This window comes from Triticum aestivum, chromosome 1A (assembly GCF_018294505.1).
Source record: "Triticum aestivum cultivar Chinese Spring chromosome 1A, IWGSC CS RefSeq v2.1, whole genome shotgun sequence".
Taxonomy (NCBI): Eukaryota; Viridiplantae; Streptophyta; class Magnoliopsida; order Poales; family Poaceae; genus Triticum; species Triticum aestivum.
The window spans coordinates 210,831,059-210,842,475 of record NC_057794.1 but is presented as its reverse complement, the minus strand read 5'-3'; positions in this window follow the sequence as shown (position 1 = coordinate 210,842,475).

Below are 11,417 nucleotides of genomic sequence, written 5' to 3'. Positions count from 1 at the left end.
AAAACTTGCATCCGTCCCGGTCTCCTCGTTCCGTCCGTTGTCCGTTCTGAGCCCAGACACACTTGCACGCGCCCGCGGCATGTCCGAAATATTATTTTATAAGTGGCCGGAAAATGTTCTCGGATTGGGTTGAAATTTGGTGTGTGGTCTTATTATAGTGTAGACAGACCGCCTGTCCAGTTTCATCGCAATCGGAGTTCGTTTGACGCCCTAACGGATAAATATAGCGGCAATAGTAGCCGGTCAAAACGTCGGACGTTTTCGGTCTCCGGAAACAGTCGCCGGGCCTCCCTCTCTTCTCTTCTCTCAGCCCGAGACCGTCTGCACAACTCACTACCTCTCATCACCAGGCCCTACCTAACCTCTCTCGTCAGCCCGCGACCCTCCTCGCGCGCGCCCGAAAGTTGTCCCGGACCCGAACCGAGCTGTCGCCACCGTTGCATTCAGATCATCCCCTAACGTCTACAAAACATCTCCGTTTTGTTATTTGGGCTCCCTAACTATTTTATTCGCGACCGTCCGATTTTAATCGAAGGGACCAAATGACCCTAAGCCTACCCCACTTGCTATATAAATAGATCAACCCTAAAACCTAGGCCGGCTGTCCCATCCCCATCCTCCCGCCGCCACTCCTCTCCCTCGGGATCCTCCTAGATTCCCTTCGCTCCAACCAGCCATCACCGAAACTTCCAAATCCATCCCTGCTCGATCTCGTCGGGATCGAGGCTCTCTCCCGTCAGCCGTGCTCCTTCCCGAGCAGTGCACCCCGACGCCTCCTAGTCCCCGCAGCCGCGCAAGCACCCATGGAGGCGTGCATCCTCAAGCCCGTGCTCCTGCTCGACTCCACCGAGCGCAGCCGCCTCCCTGCCCGATCCACCCATGGATCCATCCGGCCTCGTCGTTCCCCAGCCTCGCCCGCATCAGGGTCCGCCGGATCCTGGCCATGCCCTCCCCGGAGAACACCGTCGCGCGCCTGGTTCCGCTCGCCGTCGTCCTTCATCCCGCAGCGCCCGAGCCCCCGTGCCATGCTCCTCCTCCTGCCCCGCCGTGTCGTCGCCATGGCCTACAGCTCGCCTCCACCCTGTTCCCGGATGGACCCATCCGTTCCGTACCCCTCCGGCCTCGCCTTCTGCCGTGGAGACCCCCCCGTCGGGCTCTGCTTCGCCACACCGCCGCACGCAGACCCCTCTGCTCATCCATGGCGCCCCTTGCCTCGTCCCGGTCCGGTGGATCCGGCGCCCTCCTTCCCGCGTGGCACTGCGCCAGCCAAGCCCCGAACCTCGCCGGGATCCCGCGCCGTTCTTGTCCCTCGCCGGAGCCAGATGCAGCTCCGCCCCCGTCACCGTTTGCCTCGCCGCCCTTTCGCCTCGCTCGCCGGAGCTCTGCACCAGGAGCCGCCCGCAGCTCTGCATCGAGCAGAGGACGAGCAGCTCGCCCGCTCGCCCCGTTGACCGTGCCAGTCCCGCGACTGCACGCGCCTGGGCCTCCTCTGCTTCGGCCCAGCCGCTCCCCTGCACCGCGCTAGGCCCAGCCGCGCAGATCCGTCGCCCTGCCTTCCCTATCCTCCGATCGGGCCAAGGCCCAAGGGTGAGCAGACCCCAGCGCCCCTCCTCTGTTTTTTTTTCTACTGTTGGGCCAAGCAGATTCAGCCCGTGTGTATTTTTTTTCCCTGACCTGCGATTTTAGCTTTATCCAGTGATTAACAGTTTTACAGAAAAACCCCTTAGCATCATGCATTTAATAACTCACAAACCGTGCATCGGATTAAAATGTTTTAAACATGCAAACTGCTTAGAATTTTGTGTAGATTAATATTCTGCCACTTTCATCCATGTTTAAAAATGTTAAAAATGCTGTTTGTTTAATTTTGCTCAAATGCCATGTTAAAATGCTTTATTTCATAACTAAATAACCGTAGCTCCGATTTAAATAAACTTTATATGTAAATGGGGTAGAATTTTGCCTAGTTTAACATGGTGGCCTTACTTTGCATGTTTAACAACCCTAAAATCGTGTTTAGGGCAGAACAGGACCAAACCTAATTTATGCTCATGAGGAGTTTCCGGAATTGTTGTTCGTTGCTTCCGGCCTCATTTAAACTTGACTAGATAGGTAGTTTGACTTTGCTTCACCCTCTTGCCATGTTAATCAACATTTAATATTATTGGGGTACATAAACGAGATCAAACTAAATAACTTGTTGTGGTGTTTCGTCAATATGCAACTCGTTGCATATTGATCTCCACTTAATTTGTAGAACTGCTTGTGCACTTGCCATGCCATGCCTCATTAAACCGGACATGCATCATACTCGTTTGTGCATCATGCCATGTTGTTGTGGTGGTTGTTTACTATGTTGTGTGCTTCTTTTCCGGTGATTGCTTCTTCGGGTTGGTTCCGATAACGTCGAGGTTGTGAGGATCCATTCGTCTACGTCCGTTTGTCTTCTTCATGGACTCGTTCTTCTTCCTTGCGGGATTTCAGGCAAGATGATCATACCCTCGAAATCACTACTATCTTTGCTATGCTAGTTTGCTCGCTCTTTTGCTATGCCATTGCTACGATGCCTACCACTTGCTTGTCAGCCACCCAAATTGCCATGTCAAACCTCTAACCCACCATGTCCTAGCAAACCGTTGATTGGCTATGTTACCGCTTTGCTCAGCCCCTCTTATAGCGTTGTTAGTTGCAGGTGAAGATCGAAGTTTGTTCCTTGTTGGAACATGGAGATGTTGTTCCTTGTTGGAACATGTTTACTTGTTGGGATATCACAATATATCTTACTTAATTAATGCATCTATATACTTGGTAAAGGGTGGAAGGCTCGGCCTTATGCCTGGTGTTTTGTTCCACTCTTGCCGCCCTAGTTTCCGTCATATCGGTGTTATGTTCCCGGATTTTGCGTCCCTTACGCGGTTGGGCTATAATGGGAACCCCTTGACAGTTCGCCTTAAGTAAAGCTTCTCCAGCAATGCCCAACATTGGTTTTACCATTTGCCACCTAGCCTTTTCTTTTCCCTTGGGAGTCGCGCTCCTGAGGGTCATCATTATTTTACCCCCCCCCCGGGCCAGTGCTCCTCTGAGTGTTGGTCCAACTGTCAGCTACCGGTGACCACCAGGGGCAACTCTGGGTTGGCCTACCCGTACCTAAGACAATCTGGGTGTGCCCTGAGAAAGAGATATGTGCAGCTCCTATCGGGATTTGTCGGCACATTCGGGCGGTGTTGCTGGTTTAGTTTTACCCTGTCGAAATGTCTTGTTGTACCGGGATACCGAGTCTGATCGGAGTGTCTCGGGTGGAGGTCTATTCCTTCGTTGACCGTGAGAGCTTGTCATGGGCTAAGTTGGGACACCCCTGCAGGGATTTGAACTTTCGAAAGCCGTGCCCGCGGTTATGGGCAGATGGGAATTTGTTAACGTCCGGTTGTAGAAAACCCGAAGTTGACCTTAATTAAAATACATCAACCGCGTGTGTAACCGTGATGGTCTCTTTCCGGCGGAGTCCGGGAAGTGAACACGGTGTTGGAGTTATGCTTGACGTAGGTAGTCCAGGATCACTTCTTGATCATACCTTTATCGACCGTGCTTTGCCTTCTCTTCTCGCTCTCATTTGCGTATGTTAGCCACCATATATGCTAGTCGCTTGCTGCAGCTCCACCTCATACCTTTACCTTACCCATAAGCTTAAATAGTCTTGATCTCGCGGGTGCGAGATTGCTGAGTCCCCGTGGCTCACAGATACTTCCAAAACCAGCTTGCAGGTGCCGTTGAGTCCGTGCAGATGACGCAACCAAGCTCAAGGAGGAGCTCGATGAAGATCTTGTCCTTTATGTTGTTTCGTGTTAGTTGATCAGTAGTGGAGCCCAGTTGGGGTCGATCGGGGACCTTTGTCGCATTTGGGGTTCTTCTTTTATTTAGGCTCCGTAGTCGGGCCATGATTGTATTTGGTTGTTGTAATGCTTTATTCATGTATTTGTGTGAGGTGGCGATTGTAAGCCAACTATGTATCTCTTTCCCATATGTATTACATGGGTTGTGTGAAGATTACCTCACTTGCGACATTGCTTTCAATGCGGTTATGCCTCTAAGTCGTGCTTCGACATGTGGGAGATATAGCCGCATCGAGGGCGTTACAAGTTGGTAATCAGAGCCTTCCCCGACCTTAGGAGCCCCATTGCTTGATCGTTTTTAGTGGCCGAGTTGTGTCTAGAAAAATGTTTTGAGTCATTTAGGAATTATATATCGGAGAGTTTAGGAATTCTTTTTACTCCTCAGTCCCTTCGTCACTCTTGCAAGGCATCCTGACGTAGAGTTTTGACTCTTCTCTTCTCAAATTTCACTAAAAAAATTTTTTTTTTAGGATCACGCGGGTATCTTGGAATCGTTCCGATGGTTTTATGATGAGAACATTGTCTTGGTGCCTCCTGTCAGGGGTTTAGTGGAAGTGTCCCGGGGAGTTGAGCTCTGAGGTGTTGTCGTCATAATTTTATCGTTGCAGTTCTGGAATACCTGAGTTTAGTACGCCGACATCGAAAATCTCTTTTATGCAGTTGTTGGTGAGATAACCCCGATAACCCAGTACTGAGGTGAGTACGGGAGTATCGCCATAACTTGTATAACGGATGCTTTTCGAAGGTTGAGGTAGACGATTTCCGAAGGTTTCTTGGTTATGTGTTGAAGGATGGATACAGCTGGATGTAGGATTTGCTAGTTTGGGTGAGATATTATGCTTCCCCTGTATCCCCAACACCTGATTGCATAACCGGAAAATTTCGGGAGTTTCATAGGTGGGAATTCAAGTAGCTCTTAGGATATCTTTCTGACGGATGTATGATATGAAATTGGGGTTCGACGTCTAGTGGTCCGCCTATTCACGGTCGATTTTACAGTGGTCTCGTTGTGTCTTAAAGAGTCCTTGGCTATGCCGACTCGGGGACGCTTCGTATGTCATGTGCACTGCCTTGTACATGATGGTGTTGTACGATCGAGCCCGTGTAGGCCCCACCACGAAAACTTCGAACGGAATCTCTATCATATGTTTGTTCCGGCTTATTCTGCAAGCCAGTCCTTTGTTTTTGTTTTGAGTTGTGGTATTCGAGTTGCTTCAATGTCAAGTGTTGATTCCATACCTTTCCGAAATGGTGTTCTCATACTCCGATGTGAATACCAATCCTTCTCGACAATCGAGATTGTCATGTCAATCCTTTTCAACCAGCGTCTTTCTCTTCAAGTGGATCCGATCATTTCAACATTTGCAAGATCATTTATCACTTCTTCTCAACGGTGTTTATTTCATCCGTCCCAAGTTGTTTTTGTTTTCCCGCCCTCCCACCCCTTTTTCTTCAAGGACTCAGATTTCTTAATCGAGTATCCATTTTATTGATGGGAAGTTTCTCCATTCTTTTCCGTCAATGTTCTTATCCGGTGATTCTCATGAAGATTCTAATGGAGCTTCAAGTTTGTCATTCCTCGTTCTTTTCTTCTCCGGTGGATTTAATTCAAGCTTTGGTATTAAGCATACTCCTTTTCTTTTTTTTTTCAATGCTTTTCTTATGCCGGTGCACCTCTTAATCATCCATCTCTCACTATTAAATTGTTCCGGAGTGCTCAAGATATCTCGAAGATTCGTGTTTCCACTCTGCATTCGTTCAAGATCTTTCGAGGATGTTCTCTCATTCAAGTCTTTTATTTCAACCGGTGCATTATCTCTCTTCAAATTGTCCAACGGTGTTTCTTTTGAGTGGGCCCTAACCCACAGGTCTTTTCCCAGGATCTTACCTGACTCTTCTATTTTCCCAGAGCTATCCTAAATTCTTCTCCAAGTTTGACGTAAGAACGAGTTATCATCAGTCAAATGCTTTTCTCCAAGATCTTTCAAATTCTTTTCATAGTTGGCTCAACCTCTTCGCTTTTGATTCTTCCGGTGTGCCTCAATAATTCTTGGTGGTGTTTCTCGTTGTCATTCTCATCATTTTGAAGACCGAAGAAGAGTTTCTCTTTAATCTTGCTCTATTCTCTTCAAGATTCTTGGTGCTAGCTTGATGCCATCCTCTCATAGTTGTTTTCGATTGTCAGAATTCTTTTCACTCATCCGGAGTAATTCAGAGTATTTTCTGTCAGATTATCCGGAGCCCATCGTCTAAGATTGACTCAGTCCAGCTTTCAGCTCGCATACTCTAAATCATACTGGTGCTTCGTTCAAGTGATCTTTAATCGGCTCGTGATCTCGTCGTTCTCATGTATCTAAATCCTCTCAAGCATCTTCGTGTATTTGCTAATTCTTCCCGGTGTCTTCCTTATCTTTTCTTTGTTCATTTTTAATTCTTACGGTGGTTCTTTCAAGATCTCTCTTCCTTGTTCATCATATCAATTCATTTGTTGCTCCAATCCTACCGGTGGTTCATTGAAGACCTTCTCAAGTTTTGATATATCTCTTTTAATCCTTTCTACGAGAATAAGTAGTATGCCAAATCCGTTGATTGTCGTCAATTTAATTGGTGAAGGATAAGCATAACATAATTCTTATTCTTGTTCATCCAAGTGATTAATTCTTTATTCCGGAGGCCCTTAAAATTCTCGGTTTCATTTGTTTCATCTTCTCTTTTTCCCGGAGTTCCAAGCTCTAATTATCACGGAGATCCATCTAAATCATTGCAAGGATTCACCTTGTGTTTTCAATTTCTCTTTCTTTTCATTCCTTTTGTTTACCGGAGTTCTTCATGGAGGTTCTACATGATGGTTCATCAAGGATTTAATTCCCTTCTCAAAGTTTTCATCGAGATTCTTTCCTAAGGAGCTCAAGCTTTCTTCATATGGTAATCCGGAGTGCAATTCTTTCTACCTTATCTTTTGAGGTGGTATTATGTCATTCTTGATAATTTCCCTTCGTGCTTCGTGTTTCATAAGTTATCAAGTATGAGTTATTTTTAAATCCATCAATCTCGTCATTGGAGTTATCTTGGATTATATTTCACCTTAAGCCTTTCCTAAGGATTGTTGCCATTTATGGTGCTTGTAAATGATCCAAGTACTTCATTTATCCTCCCGGTGAAATAAGTTTCTCGTCTCCTCGTTCATATCAATCCAATTCTTCTTCCCGTGAGTGGCAGGTTGTCATCTCATAATTTGAGATGTATTTCATAAGACCATATCAAGATTATTCTTTTCGTTGTTGGTTTTCAACAACTCCATTCTAGCATTTGTTGTATCTGTGATCTCTCAAGATCTTGTTTCCCTTCGTTCCGGAGTCATTGTGATGTTGCTCTTTTCAACCCATCACATCGTTTTGTCAAGATCATGTTATTTTCTTGCTTATCCATTTAACCGGTGTGTTCTCATTCAAGTTCTTTTATCTTATCAAGTTTTGCCTCTCTTTCAACCGGACCGCTGTCTGAAATCCTTCTTACCCTTTGTGCCATTCTTTCAATAGTTCCGGAGGCAGTGTGTTGTTGATTTCATCAAGTATCATCCCATCTTCTCAAGTTCATGTTCAATTCCTTCCATGTTCAACCGGAGTGCTGCCCGAATTCTTCCCCTCTCATTTTGTTTTAACCGGAGTGGTTTCGAATTCTATCTTGTCCATTAAACTCTTGGTTCGTGTCTTTGCAACCTTCAAGTCCTCGTAATGTTCCTTGTTCCTTTTTTCTAACGGATTGTTTGCAATCTCGTTCATCTCTGTTGTACTCTTTCTTTTAAATTGCTCAACCTCTCAAGGTTCATGGTTTCACTCGTTGGGCAAAGAAGCAACTTAGTTTTACCTCTCCTCTCTTTCTCTTCCGTTGTCCCTCCGGTGCCATTCTAGATCTCGGGACGAGATCCTCTCATAGTGGTGGAGTGTTGTAACGCCCCGAGACCGATGTGCCAGGTGTCGTTCAGTTATTCGTTGTTGTTGTCTTGTCATTGGCTTGCGTGTTGCATTTCATCATGTCATCATGTGCATTGCATCATCGTGTTTTCAAAACTTGCATCCGTCCCGGTCTCCTCGTTCCGTCCGTTGTCCGTTCTGAGCCCAGACACACTTGCACGCGCCCGCGGCATGTCCGAAATATTATTTTATAAGTGGCCGGAAAATGTTCTCAGATTGGGTTGAAATTTGGTGTGTGGTCTTATTATAGTGTAGACAGACCGCCTGTCCAGTTTCATCGCAATCGGAGTTCGTTTGACGCCCTAACGGATAAATATAGCGGCAATAGTAGCCGGTCAAAACGTCGGACGTTTTCGGTCTCCGGAAACAGTCGCCGAGCCTCCCTCTCTTCTCTTCTCTCAGCCCGAGACCGTCTGCACAACTCACTACCTCTCATCACCAGGCCCTACCTAACCTCTCTCGTCAGCCTGCGACCCTCCTCGCGCGCGCCCGAAAGTTGTCCCGGACCCGAACCGAGCTGCCGCCACCGTTGCATTCAGATCATCCCCTAACGTCTACAAAACATCTCCGTTTTGTTATTTGGGCTCCCTAACTATTTTATTCGCGACCGTCCGATTTTAATCGAAGGGACCAAATGACCCTAAGCCTACCCCACTTGCTATATAAATAGATCAACCCTAAAACCTAGGCCGGCTGTCCCATCCCCATCCTCCCGCCGCCACTCCTCTCCCTCGGGATCCTCCTAGATTCCCTTCGCTCCAACCAGCCATCACCGAAACTTCCAAATCCATCCCTGCTCGATCTCGTCGGGATCGAGGCTCTCTCCCGTCAGCCGTGCTCCTTCCCGAGCAGCGCACCCCGACGCCTCCTAGTCCCCGCAGCCGCGCAAGCACCCATGGAGGCGTGCATCCTCAAGCCCGTGCTCCTGCTCGACTCCACCGAGCGCAGCCGCCTCCCTACCCGATCCACCCATGGATCCATCCGGCCTCGTCGTTCCCCAGCCTCGCCCGCATCAGGGTCCGCCGGATCCTGGCCATGCCCTCGCCGGAGAACACCGTCGCGCGCCTGGTTCCGCTCGCCGTCGTCCTTCATCCCGCAGCGCCCGAGCCCCCGTGCCATGCTCCTCCTCCTGCCCCGCCGTGTCGTCGCCATGGCCTACAGCTCGCCTCCGCCCTGTTCCCGGACGGACCCATCCGTTCCGTACCCCTCCGGCCTCGCCTTCTGCCGTGGAGACCCCCCCGTCGGGCTCTGCTTCGCCACACCGCCGCACGCAGACCCCTCTGCTCATCCATGGCGCCCCTTGCCTCGTCCCGGTCCGGTGGATCCGGTGCCCTCCTTCTCGCGTGGCACTGCGCCAGCCAAGCCTTGAACCTCGCCGGGATCCCGCGCCGTTCTTGTCCCTCGCCAGAGCCAGATGCAGCTCCGCCCCCGTCACCGTTTGCCTCGCCGCCCTTTCGCCTCGCTCGCCGGAGCTCTGCACCAGGAGCCGCCCGCAGCTCTGCATCGAGCAGAGGACGAGCAGCTCGCCCGCTCGCCCCGTTGACCGTGCCAGTCCCGCGACCGCACGCGCCTGGGCCTCCTCTGCTTCGGCCCAGCCGCTCCCCTGCACCGCGCTAGGCCCAGCCGCGCAGATCCGTCGCCCTGCCTTCCCTATCCTCCGATCGGGCCAAGGCCCAAGGGTGAGCAGACCCCAGCGCCCCTCCTCTGTTTTTTTTTCTACTGTTGGGCCAAGCAGATTCAGCCCGTGTGTATTTTTTTCCCTGACCTGCGATTTTAGCTTTATCCAGTGATTAACAGTTTTACAGAAAAATCCCTTAGCATCATGCATTTAATAACTCACAAACCATGCATCGGATTAAAATGTTTTAAACATGCAAACTGCTTAGAATTTTGTGTAGATTAATATTCTGCCACTTTCATCCATGTTTAAAAATGTTAAAAATGCTGTTTGTTTAATTTTGCTCAAATGCCATGTTAAAATGCTTTATTTCATAACTAAATAACCGTAGCTCCGATTTAAATAAACTTTATATGTAAATGGGGTAGAATTTTGCCTAGTTTAACATGGTGGCCTTACTTTGCATGTTTAACAACCCTAAAATCGTGTTTAGGGCAGAACAGGACCAAACCTAATTTATGCTCATGAGGAGTTTCCGGAATTGTTGTTCGTTGCTTCCGGCCTCATTTAAACTTGACTAGATAGGTAGTTTGACTTTGCTTCACCCTCTTGCCATGTTAATCAACATTTAATATTGTTGGGGTACATAAACGAGATCAAACTAAATAACTTGTTGTGGTGTTTCGTCAATATGCAACTCGTTGCATATTGATCTCCACTTAATTTGTAGAACTGCTTGTGCACTTGCCATGCCATGCCTCATTAAACCGGACATGCATCATACTCGTTTGTGCATCATGCCATGTTGTTGTGGTGGTTGTTTACTATGTTGTGTGCTTCTTTTCCGGTGATTGCTTCTTCGGGTTGGTTCCGATAACGTCGAGGTTGTGAGGATCCATTCGTCTACGTCCGTTTGTCTTCTTCATGGACTCGTTCTTCTTCCTTGCGGGATTTCAGGCAAGATGATCATACCCTCGAAATCACTACTATCTTTGCTATGCTAGTTTGCTCGCTCTTTTGCTATGCCATTGCTACGATGCCTACCACTTGCTTGTCAGCCACCCAAATTGCCATGTCAAACCTCTAACCCACCATGTCCTAGCAAACCGTTGATTGGCTATGTTACCGCTTTGCTCAGCCCCTCTTATAGCGTTGTTAGTTGCAGGTGAAGATCGAAGTTTGTTCCTTGATGGAACATGGAGATGTTGTTCCTTGTTGGAACATGTTTACTTGTTGGGATATCACAATATATCTTACTTAATTAATGCATCTATATACTTGGTAAAGGGTGGAAGGCTCGGCCTTATGCCTGGTGTTTTGTTCCACTCTTGCCGCCCTAGTTTCCGTCATATCGGTGTTATGTTCCCGGATTTTGCGTCCCTTACGCGGTTGGGCTATAATGGGAACCCCTTGACAGTTCGCCTTAAGTAAAGCTTCTCCAGCAATGCCCAACATTGGTTTTACCATTTGCCACCTAGCCTTTTCTTTTCCCTTGGGAGTCGCGCTCCTGAGGGTCATCATTATTTTACCCCCCCCCCCCCCGGGCCAGTGCTCCTCTGAGTGTTGGTCCAACTGTCAGCTACCGGTGACCACCAGGGGCAACTCTGGGTTGGCCTACCCGTACCTAAGACAATCTGAGTGTGCCCTGAGAAAGAGATATGTGCAGCTCCTATCGGGATTTGTCGGCACATTCGGGCGGTGTTGCTGGTTTAGTTTTACCCTGTCGAAATGTCTTGTTGTACCGGGATACCGAGTCTGATCGGAGTGTCTCGGGTGGAGGTCTATTCCTTCGTTGACCGTGAGAGCTTGTCATGGGCTAAGTTGGGACACCCCTGTAGGGATTTGAACTTTCGAAAGCCGTGCCCGCGATTATGGGCAGATGGGAATTTGTTAACGTCCGGTTGTAGAAAACCCGAAGTTGACCTTAATTAAAAT